Here is a 19,380-nt window from a genome sequence, read left to right as displayed (position 1 = left end):
TTTATATTAATGCTTATAGAATTAGAGCTTACATTATAAGTTCTTATACTCAATAAGTTCTTTATGTTTGGATATGTACGCTAAAAAGTACTTACGTAAAATGAAGTGTTTAGATGTGTCATTATATAAGTAATTATTAAATGTTAAAATATTTTTGATTTAAATTAGAGAATCAAACCACAATTTTTTTAAGGAATTAAAGCACGATTATAAAGTTGTAAAAAGAACAATATTAAAATATAGTAATAATTTTAACATACATATAAAAAAGAGTTAAATAAGCTTTTGGTTCATATAAATATAGTCAATTTTATTTTTTAGTTCCCGTAAAAAATGACATGTTTTGTTCCCAATAAATAATTCAGCAAATAGTTTTAGTCTCTATTAAATTAAAATTTATTTAATTATGATTAAACTCTGAAACTTTTTAATGTTTTTTTACATACTTGTTTAGAACTCCACAAAAATTGAGCTCAAAAATTGATTTTTAAGCCAAAAGTTTACTACTTTTATCTTGAAATTTTGATGTTTAAAAAAAATCATATTTAATTATTTAGATGATAAAAAGTTGTAATTTTTGGGAAAAGATATTTTTTATAATATTCTTAACAATTCTGTCAAAAAACCTTCAAAAATTTAAAAATAGTGTAAACATCACCATTCTTAATAAGTGTAATAATGTAAATACCCTTTTAAAACAAAATTATAACAATGCAAATATAAAAGTAAGAAATAATTAAACATAGGTAAAAGTTTAATAGTCCTATATCATTGTTGAAAAAGTCTTTATTTTCTTGTTGATAGGTGCGTGTGTTTCTTTACTTACATAAAGATACAATAAAGATAACTATATAACTAATCACAATAAAAGATAATTATACAATAAATAAAATACAGGCTTTGGAAAAAGTTCAACCAGAATCGAAGCACGTCCTGTTGTTTGTATAAGCTGCATAATAAGCTATATGTTAAGTTCAAAATTTGGGCTTATTAAAATATGACATAAGCAGCTTATGAAATTGTGATAAGTTGTTTTTATTGATTTATACAAATACCTTTAAAAAGGCTTATGTTAGTAGATAAACCACATAAATTCTGAATAACCCAATTCAAACGGGGCATCAATGGTGATATAGGGCTGAATTTGGTTAAGAAAGCATAATCCCTGCCTTACCATCTAATAAGCGTTTTTATGTCCCCTTATGTTTTGTTTGCGAGTTTGGAGGGGATGAGATATGAGAGTTTGAAAAGGAAAAAAGAGTAAATGGAAGAAATATAAAACATTTGAAGGAGACAGCTTTGAAGAGTTTTATTTATTTATTTATTTTTTTTGAAAGAGGCTTTGAAGAGTTTACTCGTAATATAAAACTCTCCTCATTTGGGGACTAAAAAATGATATTGGATGAGGGTTTTAGGGAGTTTGAGAAGGTTTATATGAATTCTTCAAATTTAATTTATATTCTTATTATATTCTTAAAATTAAAAATATAATAATCATAAGCATTAATTTATGACTCTCTAAAATAAAATACTCTTTCAAACTCTCAAGCACCACCTTAAAAAAATTGATCAATAAAATATAATGATTTTGGTTCAATATTGCATGTTTTTATTTATGCCTTAAATTATAAAAGTGACGGGGAGCTTTTAAAACTCCTAAAACTCACTATCAAGAATTATCCAAAAGAGGAGAGCATAAAAATAAATCTTCAACTCTCTAATCACTTATATTAATAATCAAAATTCATAATCATAAATCATAGGTTTGACATCATCAAAAAGAGGAGATTGTTTTGATAAGGATAAGATCTCTGAAGCTTGTATCAGGAAAACAAGTTAAAAGTTGTTTTAAAACAATTGAATATATTTCAACTCAAATATCTCTAAAGCTTCTTCACATTGATCTATTTGGTCCTATTCAAACTGCAAGTCTTAATGGCAAAAGATATGATTTTGTTATTGTTGATGACTTTTACAGATTTACATGACTGCTCTTTTTAAAACACAAAGATGAATCATTTGAAGCATTTCAAAACTTTTGTAAAAAGGTTCAAAATGAGAAAAGTTCTAATATCATAGCTGTAAGGAGTGATCATGGAGGTGAATTTGAAAATGCATCCTTCAAGACTTTCTTTGATGAATGTGGTATTTCACATAAATTTTCTTGTGCAAGAACTCCAGAACAAAGTGGAGTTGTTGAAAGAAAAAATAGAATTTTGCAAGAAATGGCTTGAACAATGTTAAATTAATCAAACGTTGAAGATTACTTTTGGTCAAAAGCCATTAATACATCTTGTTATATTTTGAATAAAGTTTCAATAAGAAAAATACTAAATAAAACCTCATATGAACTCTGAAAAATATCAAACCTATCATATCTTATTTTCGCATATTTGATTGTTATTGCTACATTTTGAACAATAAAAAAAAAAAACTAGGTAAGTTTGATCTTAAATAAGATAAAGCTGTCTTTTTAGGATACTCTACAACTTCCAAAGGTTATAGAGTGTACAATCTAAAAACTTAAACATATGAAATCAGTATGCATGTCATATTTGATGAGTATGATGAACCTTCTCAACTTAAAGAAAATGAAGACACTGAAGTACCAACACTTCAGAATGTTGACAACCAGTAGAAAAGAGGATGATCATAATGTTCAATATCAATCCCTACAAAGTCCTACAAGAAGTTGGAGAATGGTGGAAGATCATCCTGCATATCAAATAATTGGAAGCACATCAGATGGTGTAAGAACCAGAATGTCCTTTCAAGGAAACAACATGGTAATGATCTTACAAATAGAGCCCAAGTCAATCAATGAAGCTATAGTTGATAACTCATGGATTGAGGCCATGAAAGATGAACTTTCTCAGTTTGAAAGAAACAAGGTGTGGAATCTAGTTCTAAATAATCAAGGTAAGACCATCATTGGAACAAGATGGGTGTTTAGAAATAAGCTTGATGAAGATGACAAAGTTGCTAGAAACAAGGCAAGATTGGTTGCTCAAGGGTACAACCAACACGAATGTATTAACTTTGAAGAGACCTTTGCACCAGTAGCAAGGTTAGAAGCAATTAGAATTCTCCTTGATATGATGCACATAAAAACATTAAACTTTTTTAAATGGATGTAAAAAGTGATTTTTTAAATGGCTTTTTAAATGAGGAAGTCTATGTGAGTTAACCTCTTGGCTTCATAAATGAAGAAAAACCAAATCATGTTTTCAAACTCACAAAGACACTTTATGGTCTTAAACAAGCTCCTAGAGCTTGGTATGAAAGACTTGGTACATTCTTGATTGAAAACGGATTTTCCAGAGGAAAAATAGATACCACACTTTTTACAAAAATTCATAATGCAGACTTACTTATAGCCCAAGTTTATGTGGATGACATTATTTTTGGTTCAACCAAATAAAAAATGTGTCAAGATTTTTTCAATCTCATGCAAAGTGAATTTGAGATGAGCATGATGGATGAACATGGTTTCTTCCTTGGTTTAGAAATCAAACAACATGCAAATAATATTTTTATAAGTCAAGAAAAATATGTCAAAGACATTCTTATAAAATACGAGATGAATGAGGCAAAAATCATGGTCATCCTCATGCATTCATCATCAAGTTTAGATAGAGATGAGAATATAAAATTAATTTCTAAAAAAAATTTCTAAAAAAAAAATATAGAGGCATGATAGGATCTTTGCTATATTTAATTGCTAGTAGATCTAACTAATGTTTACAGTAGGCTTATGTACTAGATTTCAAACATGTGCAAAAGAATCACATCTAACTGCAGTAAAAAATAATTTTTAGATATCTAGTAGGTACTACTGATCTTGAGGTATAGAAAATATTCTAGTTTTGATCTTGTAGCCTATTGTGATGTTGATTATGCTGGAGACAAAGTTGACAGAAAAAGTACAAGTTGATCTTGTCAATTCCTAGGACAAGCCTTGATTAGATGGTCTTGTAGAAAACAAATTACCATTGCAAACTCCACAAAAGAAGTTGGGTATGTGTCTGCAGCAAGCTAAACCATTACCATTACTCTCTCTCTCTCTCTCTCTCTCCCCCCCCCTCTCTCTCTCCCCCCTCCCCCTCTCTCTCCCCCTCCCTCCCTCCTGTAACACCCCGTCTTCCCAACATAAAAATTTCATAAATTAATTAGAGTAAAACACCTTAAACGGAATGTTACACTTATTTTCTTAAAATCATAAATGGAATAATTAAATAATTATTCTTCAAATTTCAACAATGTAATAATTAAAACTTTGCAGCGGAATTAATTCAACGACAATAAAAGCTTCAACAACATGTTCCAAAATCGATACATAAAGGAATGATAAACATAGCAACAATTTCTCATCCCGTTACGTATCAGAGCATCCTAAGACTCAGTGAGGAATAAGTCACTCACGACAGCAACATCAACAACCTATTAACGATCACCTGCAAGTTACTCATAGGAAGAGCAACATTTCCAAGCAGAAGGGGTTAGATTTCACAAAACAATAATATTAAGCATATAATTCAACAATTATATTTAATCAACATCAAATCATCTTAATATTCATTATAGATAATAATATATCATTTAGCACTTCAATCATAGTTTGTATAAACAATTACAACTTCACAACTTATCAACATAAACATCCTTGACTCGACAAATGCGACTCCAACTCGACTATGCAACTTAGACCTCTTATATGCATGTGGTACCAATACGGAGCATCAAGTCCCTATCGCTATTTAAGTATTAATATACTCCAGAGCATCAAGCTCCTATCGCTATTTAAGTATTAATATACTCCAGAGCATCGAGCCCCTATCGCTATTTAAGTATTAATATACTCCTGAGCATCAAGCTCCTATCGCTATTTAAGTATTAATATCCTCCAGATCATCAAGTCCCCAACAAAGAATGCTAATGCATGGACTCGACTTCTTAAACATCTTAAATCGACAACTCTTGTATAATCCAATAATTTGAAACTTCATCATCTTAATCAACTTAGACCGACTCATGCAGCTTAGTTAAATAACAACAGCAACACATTAGTATACAAAAATAGCATGACATAATAATATCAAATGCAAGTCAACAACATCTCAATTATTCACATATAATTCAAGTAATGCATATACAATTATATCACAATATAACAACATCAAATTATAATCAACATCTTAAAACATCATATATACATATAACACTTCATCAATCATGGACAATATCGTATTCACAACATTTACATACATATACTAATTCATCAATCATAAACAACATCATACTCATAAACATATACATTCATATACTAATTCATCAATCATATTCAATTATTCACTGTGACCTACGTTCAGTAATTTGACCATAACTCAAGTTCTATAAATCATTTTGAAGTCAAACCAACGGCATTAGAAAGCTAACATCCATACCTACAACTTTCGTGTTTACACCTAAGACCAATTCTGCACCAATCAATACCAGTTTTCATTTCAAATTCGGACAAAGTTGTGCTGAAATTCATAAAAATTCACTGTGACCTACGTGTAGTAATTTGACCATAACTCAAGTTCTATAAATCATTTTGACATCAGACCAACGGCATTAGAAAGTTAACATCCATACCTACAACTTTTGTGTTTACACCTAAGACCAATTTTGTACCAATCAATACCAGTTTTCATTTCAAATTCGGGGCAGAGATGAAAATAAAAATCAGAAAAAGCAACCTATATTATTCAACTTCACTTTCATTCAAAATCATCACAATCATCACTCTTAACCCTAATTCTCAAATTCTCAAAAACTAAACCTACAACATGTTAAATACAATTTTCAGAATCATAGACTCAAGATTATTGAATGTTAGTCCCACCCTTACCTTAGAATGAATGATCGGCGGCTTCTCTATCTCTTGGTTTTCCTCTTCTCTTGTTTTCTCCCCTTTTCTCCAAAAAGCAGTTTCACGTAAAAACGTTTCTAAACCTAGTTTTCTTCTTATATCTCTCCTCATTCTATTTTTCTTATTTCCACTAAACTCCTCTAAATTCCAAAACAGCCTCACATCTCAATATTTATTTTATTTTCAAATCTTATTCTATTAAATACTAAAATAAGCCATTTAATAAATCACATAATCATTTAAATATATTCTAAACTCATTAAAAATAATCAAATAAAACAAATAATTCAAAGAGGGCGTTACACCTCCCTCCCTCCTTCCCTCCGTCAGTTCCTTTCTATCACCACACTCACACATTTTCTTTTATAAACAAACCAACTCCATCTGAAAATTTTCATCCCACTCAATCTTCGTCACTCTCTCTCCAAAACACAAAAAAAAAAAAAAAAAAAAACGCAAACTTTGTTTTTCTGAAGCAAAAATGGCTCGCACCAAAACTACTTTAAAAATCAGTGAAGAATGAAGTAATCTTGTGCCTCGTCATAATCCACCACCACAAACCGCTGCCACCTTTGAATAGCCCTAATCCCCACCACCTTTCACCACTGAACCTCTTTGCACATTCTCCCTGATGAAATCATCCCCATTTCTGAACCTTCTAAACGCAAGCCCAAAAAACTTGTCTATGCTCCTCAACCCCTTAGAAGGCCTTAAAGAATCATCTCAGGAGTTGGAATGTCTAAGAAACATTCTTCATCTACAGTCTATCTCTCAGACTTAGATGAAGAATCTGAAGAAAAGAAACCATATCTCAATACATGAGAACTACAAAAGCTGCTTCCGAACACCTCTCTCATCTTGAACTAGCAAAACCCTCTAAATCAGAAGAGAAAACTCAATATAAAACTAAATTTGAAGAGAAGTCATTACCATCTAAACCTGAAGAAAACACACCTCCAAAAAGCTATGGAAAAGGTAAGGACATTGGAAAAATTGCTTCCATTCTCAGAGCTAGGAATAAGAAGAAAGAAAAGCTTGTCTTTCTCAGACCTAAAAGCAGGGCAAAGCATTTTGATTTTGCTGATCTCAAGAGGAGATGTTGGAACCTTTTATGATGCAGTCTTTGACACTCATTTATGCATCATTTACCACCTCATCAACAAAAGGAAACTAAACCTATGATATCAAAATGGCACCGTTGTCGGGGGCTATGTCTAATTACTTTATTTTCAGTTTTTAGAAACAAAGTTTATGTTCAATTTTGTCTTGTGAATTTCTCTAAGCACACCATTATGCTTAGTGAACTAGACAGAACCTGCATATATAATTTTCTTTTTCGACTGATTTACTAAGCATAGTTATTCTAATAAGTGAATTAATCAGAGTTTGTGAATATATTTTTTCTTAGTTCGTATAGTTGTTTTGAGTATTGTTTATGCCAAGTAAAACACCGGAAAGTCAACTGTTTTACGATCCTGAAATCAAAAGGATTGGAAGGAATAACCGACACATAGCTAATAATCGAAGAAACTCATTACAACAAACAACAATTATGTCCAATATTGAAGAAACGTCAACAACAATAATGAACAACAACAGTCCGAGAAGATATACCCGATCAACCAAACTAGGAAACAACTAGAGGCAAATGGAGATCAAGACGGGAGTTATCCAACTTTTGCACTAAATCCGTTCACCGGAATGGATAATGAAGATCCCATCAACCATCTAATAAAGTCTTACAAGATTGTTGAAAGCTTAGAAGCATTGGACAATGAAGAGGAAAACCTTTACCTAAGGTTATTTCCTCATTCCCTTTCGGACAAGCCAAATATTGGTACTTAGACCAACCATCCAATACTCTAACGAATTGGAAAACTTTGGAGGACAAGTTCATCAAATGATTCTTTCCTCAAAGTAGTGTTGAACCAAAATGGGTTTAAGACAATTCTATATAGTTTTGATGATAATAATATGTGAAAGAGCAATTTTATATTATAATGTGTGTTCAAGTGTGCATGATCATATAATTAAAATCTGACTTTGAGAGTCAAGTTCTAGTTGTGTTTCATCAAGCGATAAGCATAAGGAAAACATTCTGATGGAAAATATAAGCTATGATGGCTACTGGGATAATCCTTTAAAAGGGCAATGAAAGTTAATTTTTTTATTAGAAGACGCATCAAGTTCTTAAAACTATGGTGAAAGACAAGATCTGATGGATTTGAAGCTATGAAGGACACGTCAACAAAGTCAACCTTTGAATAGACTCTTACTACTTTCTATTCTTTTGGTCATCTTTCAATTTCAAGTTCAAAGTAGAATTTGTCTTCTTCTAATCACGTGCAGAATGTAACATCCCGTTTTCCCAACATAAAAATTTCTTTTAAATAATCAGAGTAATCAACAAACGGAATGTTACACTGCTTTTCAAAAATCCATAAATAGATTAAAATACTATTTATTATTTAATAGTCTTCGGTAAAACATAATAATTCATCGGAGCAGAATATTTTCAACATTAAACAACTTCCTATAAATTCTGGCACATGGCCTAAACATAAAATATCTTTAAAGATTTAATCAAACACCAACAAGTTCATAATGATACATAAGGAATGATGAATATGACGACAAATTATCCTCCTCCCGTTACGTATCAGAGCTCCTAAGACACACGTGAGGTAAATCCACTCACAACAGCAAATAACAGCAACTATCAGCTACTACTCTGGATCACCTGCAAGTTACCCATAGGAAGGGCAACATTTCCAAGCAGAAGGGGTGAGATTCACAAACAATAGTAATAGATATATATAGATTATCAACTGTACTTAACAACTTAATTCAATAACATAATTAGCAACATATATCCAATAATAATGTTCATACTTCTTCAATTTTAATAACACTTACTAATCCAATCAACAACGACGACACGACAATATTCAACAACAACTACCACAACTCACTCAACAACAACTACAACATCTTACTCAACAATAACTACAACAACTCACTCAACAACATCTACAACATCTTACTCAACAAACACCTAAAACAACAAGATTCAACCAACAACTACAATATGCATGTGGTGCAATTTTCAATGTGTTGAATGACTAAGCATTCCAGGGCATAAGCCCTCAACAGTTGAATGACAAAGCATTCCAGGGCATAAGCCCTCAACAGTTTTTGAGTTTACAATGACCTCGACTTTGTGTATATCAACATACAACTCTCCTACAACAACGACAACAACTCCTACTACACAACAATGCATATTTATTCATGACTTACACCTCAACATTGTCAATTCGTGACACAACAACCTTTGCACAATGGTATTCAAAATCTTGTATAATTTATTTAAATATAAATATACATCAAACAACAAACAACAATCAATCATATTCATCAACATATACATTCATATAATAATTCATCATTATCCAAAAATTATATAATAAATAATAATAACTTTTTATCCCTATTATTATAAAATTAAGAGAAATCACACATTACTAATTGATGTAATAAAGCATATGATGCATATTAATTACTGGAGCAAGATCAAAATGTCCTTTTAAAACTTTAATTGGTTCCAGCACATATGAATTTCAATTCGGATCAATTGATATCAAATATTTATTCTAAGTTAAAAGTAAGTCTAAGCCTAAATTCATTCATATTACTAGGCCATGAAAACATATACTTTGTCAGCCGCAACACCAAAATAGAAATTATGAATATGATTTCATCTTTTATTAGACTCATAAACTATAATTCTAAATGCTATTTATGCATAAACCAAAGAGCACACTAAATTCATGAAGAATAGACCAATAGCATTGAAATTCTAGCACAATACATGGCAATTTAACAATAAGGAAATAAAATGAAAACTAAAATTGATTTCCGATTTACGTACGATACTGAATTCAGCCCTAAAAGAATAGCTCAAACAAAACTCATAAACATGATGTAAAACAAAACCGAATAGCACATATTGAAACAGAAGTAACCACAAAAACATTAAAACAAATCGAAGTCTAAAGATAGCAAAACCACATTAATTATTATCCAAAATCTATAATCAATATATCAAAATCACAGTAACGACATAGAGCACAAATTTAACAAGGATTTCATAGAACTCTTAACTCTAACCCCAAATTCTAAAATTAATCAGAACCTTTGCTAAAACAGAATCAGAATTATATAGACTATAACTATTGAGAGTTAGCCTCACCCTTACCTTGAATTGACGAACAAGCTCTACGAAAATCAGGTTCTCCCCTCTTGGCTCTCCTCTTGGTTTTTCTCCCAAAACTCTGTTGTACGTGAAAACTGCTTTTGACTTCTATTTTTTAATTTTCTCAATAAATATAACTTCCCAATATTTAATTAACTCCCACCTAATTCACTTAATTCTCATTTAACCCCAAAACTCCAATTAAATCCTAATTCTCACTTATTCTATTAAATAATAAAAATAGTCATTTAATAAAATACACCACACCACAAAATCAACATAAATAATTTAAAATCATATAAAATACTAAAAATAATAAAATAACAATTAGGGCGTTACACAGAAGCAAACAAACGAACTTCAAAGACAAAGAGAACAATGAATCATTCCTTAACAAGAAAAGGACTCCTCTTTGACTATGCAACGACATTATCCAAATGAGGTAAAGATTTCAAACTTGGATCAACTTCTCAAGGAAGGTTCAATGCCTTGACATATTTAAACACAACGAATCTGTTTCAAATCTCTCCTATATAAGGACATCAACCGTTTGAAGATAATAATTGACTTCATACACTTAGATATATTCAAAAGTTTCATATGTTAGAATTTCTTAAGTTATAGAAGTCATTTGAACTTAATTGTAGTTTACAACTCTTCGAGTACAGAGTGTAAACATTTACATACATCATTGTAAAACTCTGATTTGTAGAAGTCCTCTTGTGTGAGGCAAGCAAGTCTCTGACTTGTGTCTTAGAGCAATTGTATTCTTGTGTGATTATAGTGTAAATCCCTTGAAATTGTAAGGGGACTGAACTAACCTCTGTTTGTCGGGTGAACTAGTATAATTGCTTGTGTTGTCTTCTCTCTCTCTGATCCTCTAAATCTCTTTACTCCTTAGTATTGTTAAAACACTTTGAAAATATTTTCTGAAAAAACCAACACAATTCAACCCCCCTTCTTTTGTTTTCTCACCTTTAGCTTGCATCAGAGCACCTGGTCTATTTCTTTACACTTAACAATGTGACAACTAAAAGATCCTACGAAAAATATGTCTTCTGATATTATTGCCACTTCCAATGACAATTCTGGTAATCATGTTTTGAGTCATGATTACAACAACACCAACTCCACCTCTAATAAAAACTTTTACTCAGCTAGACCTCCATCTTTCAATGGAGATGTTGAATAATTTTGTTGACGAGGCTAATTTTGTTGTTTCTCCAACAGTTGCTTGCGATTGGAGGTTTATAGCATGCGTTGCAATTTGGGTAAAAGCTGAAATTTGGTTTATAACATGATCTTGGCTGAGGTTGGTCTTGTGGTTTCATGACTTTTCTTCTGGATTCTTGAATAAAATTTCATATGACTAACTACTTCTACTCTTAATTGACTCTAAAAGATTATTAGAAATCCTATATATTTTTTTTTTGTCATTAGTGGTTATATGTATTGTTTACCACAAAAGGTTAAGAGGCTTAAAGAAGCTCTTAAAGATTGGAATAGAACTACTTTCGATAATATTCATAATAATGTGATTGTGGTCATTTATGAGGTCAATCGAATTAATCATATTTTTCATAGCCATGATAGGTGATACCAAGTAGAAAATGTCTATTTTATTTTTTTGAGTTTCGAACTCAATTATTTTGTAAAATTATTGGTTGTGAATACTATTTTAGAAATTGTAGGTTTTGAAAAGCAAAAAAAATCCAATATTCTCTTAGTTTGTGAATATCTCGATATTAAGAATGTTTGCTAAATAAACCTGTTCACTTTGACTCAAAGAGATTTTAAAAGAAAGATTTTTGTACTAGTGTTTTGAGATTTACATTTGAAGCAATTTGAATCTCTTTCAAAAGTAATGAATTTCATTTTATATTCTCATTTGAGATTTACATTGTCATAATCCTTAAAAATCAAAACCATTATTTACTATATTCATCTAAATATTTAAGTTTATAAAAACGTTGCCACAAATTTTTTTACGATATTGAGATTTAGGTAGTTTTAATGATTCAATCAATGTAGTTTATATCACCCACCAATCTTATGCTATTTGTATAATTATAATAATTTATACACTACATAATCATAATGTATAATTTGTCACCCACCATCCACAATGCAGCACCCTGTAACAGTGCTTAAATGGATCCCGATTGTATATGTCATTCGTTTTATAATTAATATTTAATAAGTATTCAATCTCTCTAACTCAACACCTCAAAATAATTATTAATTAAGTCCTAGTAATAATTATATATCATTAAATTTTAACAATAATTTATATACTAATTCATAAATATATAATTTTAAAATATTGAAGTAATTTAATTATAAATTATAAAAAAAAGAAAAAAAAATAAAGTAATTAAATACACGATTTTTTTAAAGAGTAATTAAATACAAGAATTATCAATTGCTAATTGTGTAAAATTTTCAACCGCTATATGCTACAAGCAAATTCAAATTCAACTATTATTTATAACTATTATATAATTTATTTTTTAATATCAAAATAATACAATAATTGAATATAGAGGAAAAAAAATATAATTAATTGAACATGTGGGACCTATGAATAATAGGAGAGAGAGAGTGCCTATAAAAACACATACCCTAAACATCATATTCATTGATGTTACAATGAGGATGCTTATTTAAAATAGTGCTAAATAAGAGAAGCACCTCATGTAAATGGTCTAAGTTGTCTTTATTTATAAAGGAAGCTAATTCCAATGGTAAGAAGAAATCATAATGTACTAACATTAAGATATGAAAATACAATTATACTCTTAGCATTACAATAAAATTATTTTTCACTTTTATTACTTTGGTAGACATTTACAAACCACTCTGCACTTTGGAACATTTGGTGGGACACAAAAAGAATCCACACAATCACTGTCTTTTTCGCACATAACGACTGTTGTGTTGTCAAATAAGAAAAAGAAATGTTAATAAAAGGGGATAAATATTATTTATAAGATATAAACTAAAATTTGAAAAAGTAAGAAAACAAATTTACCGTAGCTGTTTACAACGTGAAATATGGAAAGAAATACGATCATAATATAAATAAACTTATGAACTTTAGTCATATTTTTTCCTTTGCATGTAGAAATAGGAAATTGTATGGTCAATTTATACCAATATAACCTCAAGCTTCAAGTAAATTATTTTTAGCATATAGAGTTTCAAGAAACAATTCTTAAAATTAAAATAATCGTTAAATGCCTCTTAGGTGTATTGATATTATTTTTTTGTCTTTATAGATAATTTTTTTTGAAGGATTGTCTTTATAGATCATTGAATATACTAATTAACCATTTTAACTATCATAAATAAAATTCTTCACAGTCATTAAAAGCTCACTCATTTTTATTTTTTTTATTTACTAATCTTTTATTTTATTTTTTTATTATTTTAATTTTTCTTCTAGTCTTTCATAATAGACAAGAGAAAAATATGAAACGTCTTATTTATTGTACTTAATAATTATACTCAAAATTCAAAGTCGACAAAATTTATAATGCAATGTCTATGCATATAAAGTGATTTAGGTAAAATTGGACTTAATTAGGTCAAGGTTAATGATCTTTCTCATTGGTGAAGAAAAGTCAAGTGAGTGTTGATGACAAATTTGGCAACTACATCAAACTGTAACAAGTAATATAATGATAAGTTTTTCGTCTCCATGGGCATTGCCGTCAACTTGATAATTTATTTAACTTAATTAAATTAAAAACAATTAAAAGGGCTTGCACTTTGAACTGTGTGGTCAATGCGAGTAGTAGTATTTTGTAAAAAGTAATAGAGTTTGCTTTCAGGTCAGCCGTCGATTAAGATTCTTCGAATCCTCATTGTCTTGTTTGTCGGGTTAATACAATATTCAATACCAATTATGCCTAAGTACTTAATATGATTATGAAACTGTTAAAACTCTTTGAACTTACCTAAGGTTAATATGTTTAACCATAGCGATACAAAGTAAGTTCTCAATGGAAGAATCATAATTTAACATCATGCTTAAAACCCTTATTTGATTAAGATAAATAAGAAACTTTCATTTTTAGCTCTTGTTCATGTTAAAGTAAGGTAAGTCAACCTTATACTATAACTTAGGGATCATACAAGATAATCCTATGTCTTATTTATGCCTAAGGTCTATATTGAATACAATTAGGGCTTGTTTGTGTCTAGTAGACCAGAAGCATTACATCGACCAAAACAATTGAAAATTATATAAGAGTTAAATCATAATTAAATAAAGAAATTTCATTAATAAATTCAAACAAATAAACGAATGTTTACCATATAACTTTAATCATAAGGTGTTTAATTGCTAATGGCAACAGAAAACATAAACAAGAAGAAAATACAAAATATACTCAAGAGAAGAGTTGGGTAAACCCTAGTTGATCCTTGATGCTTGCCTGCACCTTGAACTGTGAAGTTTTCGAATGAATAAAAGTTTTTGCAAGGGTCTCTATATATAGACAACTTTCGAACTGGGTTTCTAGGTTTTTTCCACTTCATTAACCTTCAAAAACAACTCATAAGGCAAAATTACCTAGAACCATGCGCCTCGAACGCATGTTGAGGCATATAGGGAAAATAATTTTTCCTTCTCATAGGTGTCATGGACCTGGGGTGCATGAGGCGCGACATGGGGTATGAGGCAGGAAAATAGGCAGAAAAGGTTGTTTTTCTTCATTGTTTGAGTGATCTTCTTTGATGCTTTCATCTTGATACCTGGGACATTATTTTTCCTAATTGTATTATCTTAAAAAAAAACTTCTTGAACTCCTTTGATCTTCATTATCTTGCCTACATAACTCTATGTGATGTCTTGATTTGCTGATTTACACAATTTTTTTCACTAAAATGACTCAAAACACCTATGAAATTGTCGGTTTTGGGAAGAAATAGAATTACATGGCATCAAATGGAAACAATACAAAATTTCCCTTGAACTAGAAGCACCTCCTCTAAAAAAAATCTCTTAAATGACCTAATAATCTATTAAAATGACTCGAAGCATTGCTAAAATAACGCAAAAAATTATGTCATCACAAGCCCAAACATAAATTGTTGCATGTCTTCAAGTAAAATAATAAGTACCAAATTATAGTTATTTTCTCTAGCACTTATCGACTTATTTTGAAAGTAATCTAGTATAAAATCCCGCAATTATATGTAAAAATAGTTTATGCTACAAATTATGCGAGAAAGTTATTACATTATATTTCCCACACCTTTTTGTAGGTTTTTGACCTGATTACACAAGAATGGAACAACACGATGCAAATACACTAGTTGGAAGCCATTTGGGCAAAACACGATTTGTTAGGCGATCTGCAACGAAGTAAAAGCGACCCAACATAGGGAGTTCCAAGATGATTTGCAAAAGTTCGTTCGCTGGGCGAACTAAGGCGGATACTGAAAATATCAAAGGGCAACTAGGTTTTCCCTCCAAAGAAGAAATCTAATTCGCTATAAGAGCACCAATTTTCCTAGCGGATGACAATTGCAAAATCTCTATAAATAGGAGTGTGAATCAATCTTTATAGGGTTAATAGGTCTTTACCCCCTGTAATATAGGTCATTTTCGGTTTTCCCCCTGTAAATTTTTTTATTTATTTACCCCCCTAATAGGCCAAAAAAAAAAACGAAAATTTCTTGAAAAATAAAATAAAATTGGTTTTTGTTTAGCCTATTAGGGAGGTAAATCAAAACAATTTTTTTTACAAGGGGTAAATAAAAAAAATATTTTACAGGAGGGAAAACCGAAAATGAGAGAAACAAATAAAGGAAGGCGTGAGCAACAAAATAGGAGGGCCATGGAGCTTGGATTCAATCTTATTTATGCTTCACCAACATTAATCAACCTTGTTATTTATGCTCTCCATGGGTATCTAATCTCACGTTTGTGTTGGGATTAGATGTAAATAGCTAGGCCTCTCTGCAGTATTTTTAATCTGGCTAGTTGTATATGATTTATGCATTCAATATAATCCTTGGTTTAAATCATTTCTTAATGCTTTAGCTAACGAGCACTTCCAAAATGAACTTTTTATTTAGCTTGAACACGAAATTGCCATATTATTTAAAGGATTTGGTTTACGTCATATATAAGTGTTATCACTTTAGAAATAATGGTTAGGTCTATATACATCTATAACTATATGGTCGTACACCATTGAAACAATAAGCTATTTTACCACCGAGCGTCGAGAGTCAGTTGGTTCAATGGGTCTCGCGTCGTCATCCAGGAATGGATGTGTTTGTTGAGGGATATGTGAAATTATATCTGAAGCATAAAAAGTATACAATCGATTAAGAGGAAACATGAGATGAAAATCTATCCAAATCTAATCTCAATAAAACTTTCTCTAACTTGATACATTTTCTATATGCTTTAATTACAAACATGACGTTAGCTAGCCACGTAGGGTATTTTATTTCGCTGATCAAGCGAGCATCTTTCAACTTTTTTACCTCCTTATCTTCGGCTTTCCTTCTTTCCTCACCCATTTTCTGCTTCCTTTGAGTGATCGGTTTGATCCTTGGATTAAGGGCGAGGTGATGACAAACTATCTTTACATCAATCCCAGGCATATCTGATGAGTTCCATACAAACATGTCTAAATTGTTCCTTAGGAGGAGGGTTAGAGTGTTCTCTTCTGTTGGTTCCAAAGTGGTTCATATTTTTGTGGTTTGATGGGGTATGGGGCCAATCTGGATTTCTTTCAGGTCCTTGGTGGTTTCCAATTGCTATTGCATGTATTCCTCCCTAGGATCTAAGTCTATCATATTCACACTATGGTATGTGGCAACATCTTGTGACTTAGTTTCTTTTTGCATTATTAGGTTTTTGTGGTAATATTTATGGGCTATCTCTTGGTCTCCCTTGATAGTTCCTACCGGTCCGTTATCTAGTAGGTATTTCACGACAAGGTATAACGTGGACAGGACGGCTCCTAAGAGGTTCATGGTGGGGCAGCTTATGATTATGTTGTTCGAGTTAGGGAAATTCACTATGAGGTATGTTACTCGGACTGTTTTGGCATTTTCTCCCACCCTGAAATTGGTTTTGACGGTGATATGGCCTCATACATGCACTTGTTCCCCGGTGAGACCCGTTAGGGAACCTTTAAAGAGTAGTAGGTGTTATGGGTCTAAACCCAATTCTCAAACTTTTCGTAATAAAATATATATGTTGAGTTGTATGGATTTATGAGTACTCTTTTTACATTCCAATTAAACATTTTTAATGTGATGACCATGTTCTGGTATCTTGTGATGGAAAAACGGGGGAGTTTCATGTACCATCGTAGGGTTGCTTTCTTAAGTATCCCTAAAAGCAGCTTGGACTTAAGGGATTAAGAGGCCCTGATGATCGCTATGCGTGGTGAATGTTGTGACATGTTCTACATGATCACTTCTGCTGTCGAAGGTTAACAACAAAGGCGGTTTGAAATTTTCTAGGATGGCCGCTTTCCAAATCTCCCCCGATATAGGTTGGGGGTCAAGTTCCTCAACCTCCTCATGATGGTGATCGTCGTGTTCCTGTTGGTATTGTTGGATCGTTGTCATGGAAGTTTGAACGACTTCGTTTTGCTGCAGCAACTATTCTATCTGAAGTTTCATTGCCACCACATTATCATGATCGATGTCGGCTTGATCTTCGTCGTCCATCGTTTTTCGAGAAAGCCGTGACGCTTTTAAGAAGGTTAGTTTTACCAAGGCCCCACGATGGGCACCAAATGTACTTGTGGTGAGTACAATACTTAAACTAGATTTTAGTATCTGATTAGGTCATGTCATGGGAATGATCCCAAGGGTGTTATTTATAGTCTTTTGGGCCTCATATCATGTGACTTAATCCTTAAGCCACGGGTGATAGGGGAAAACATGTATATCCCCTTGAATTCGGATATTTTGGCCGAATATTTAGCCTCAAGATAAGGGAATGGTGGTTTCTGAGACAAAGAAAATGGTAGAGTACCAGTGGCACCCTCATGTAGGGCTAGTGAGTCCTTATGTAAATATTGGTGGTCCACAACACTCACCAGGAGTCTTGGGACAAAGCAAAGTGGTTTAAATTAAAGGTGGTGGTCCAATATTCATTTGATTTTTTTTCTAACATGTTGTTATTGTGTTTTCTTTTACATGTGCTCATTCCATTCATTCATTCTAAACACATATTTTTATTCATATGTCAACTTCAATAGCTAGGATTAATATATTTTATAGGTAGGTATTAATAGTTCATTTAAAAAATTGTAGATTATAAATGAGTAATTTTTTCTGTTTATTATTTCTAAGATATATAAATTTTTCATAAATTTTTTACATATAACATGTACGTTCGTATTAAATATATAACCTGGGTAATGTCGGGTGCCTATACTTATCCATTTTAAATGAGTATATCTTTATTTTATCAAATGTTGTATATTTTGCGATCGATTTTGATATTTCCATAAAACTTGATCCAATTGCGTAGCAATTTCTTAAAAGTTTTTGAAAAAAACCACGCTTTTCACAAAAGACGTGTAACTTTATTAACCCTTCTAGATTCGATAGGGCACATAGTGAAGCAGTGCTCGAGTTCAAATCTTAGGATTGTGATTAAGTCTCAAGAGACATGTATCATTTCAACTTAATGTTGTTCTTTGAGATTGATCTAATTTGTTTCTATGAGGCGTTGTAAGATGCAAAAAAAATCAGTTACAAAAAGAAAAATCCAAAGTTTTTAATAACTAATGAAGTTTGACTGAAATAAGCATAATAAATAAAATAAAAAATTCATAAAATGGCATTCTTAATTGGTTGTCCTTTTTGAGAGGAAATGCTGACCAACATATCTATTCATACGGAAAAATGTGTGGAAATTAAATAACAAAAGATTCAATTCAGTTTCAATGTTCCTACTCATTAGTTACAATCACTCTCCCTTCAAAAAAAAAAAAAAATTACAATCACCCTTCTTCACTTTCATCATATTCCCTTGTGGTTGAGGGTTTTCTAACAAACTCATGTGGATTTTCTGGTAAGTATGGTTATATGTGTTATTTCATGGTTATAGTTTCTTGTTATTTTTATTATGGTGTTGATTTACATCAAATGTGACTCATCAAATAAATTGTTATTATAAAAGTGAATCACCCATCAACTCTCTATTGTTACTAAATTTTAATAT

The 19,380-nt window shown here is 31.2% G+C and overlaps 1 long non-coding RNA gene across 1 annotated transcript; it reads right to left on the bottom strand.

Moving 5' to 3' along the window:
- Positions 1–12,650: 12,650 nt before the first annotated feature.
- On the bottom strand, positions 12,651–13,356 carry LOC25488306 (uncharacterized). Its single transcript, XR_003009658.2, has 2 exons — positions 13,201–13,356; positions 12,651–13,098 (listed from the first exon to the last, which is right to left on the bottom strand). It is a non-coding gene; the product is annotated as an uncharacterized lncRNA (long non-coding RNA).
- Positions 13,357–19,380: the final 6,024 nt, after the last annotated feature.

Source organism: Medicago truncatula, chromosome 2 (assembly GCF_003473485.1).
Source record: "Medicago truncatula cultivar Jemalong A17 chromosome 2, MtrunA17r5.0-ANR, whole genome shotgun sequence".
NCBI classification, from domain to species: domain Eukaryota; kingdom Viridiplantae; phylum Streptophyta; class Magnoliopsida; order Fabales; family Fabaceae; genus Medicago; species Medicago truncatula.
The sequence above is the reverse complement of the archived record's forward strand: the minus strand, read 5'-3'. Positions and strand labels throughout refer to the sequence as shown.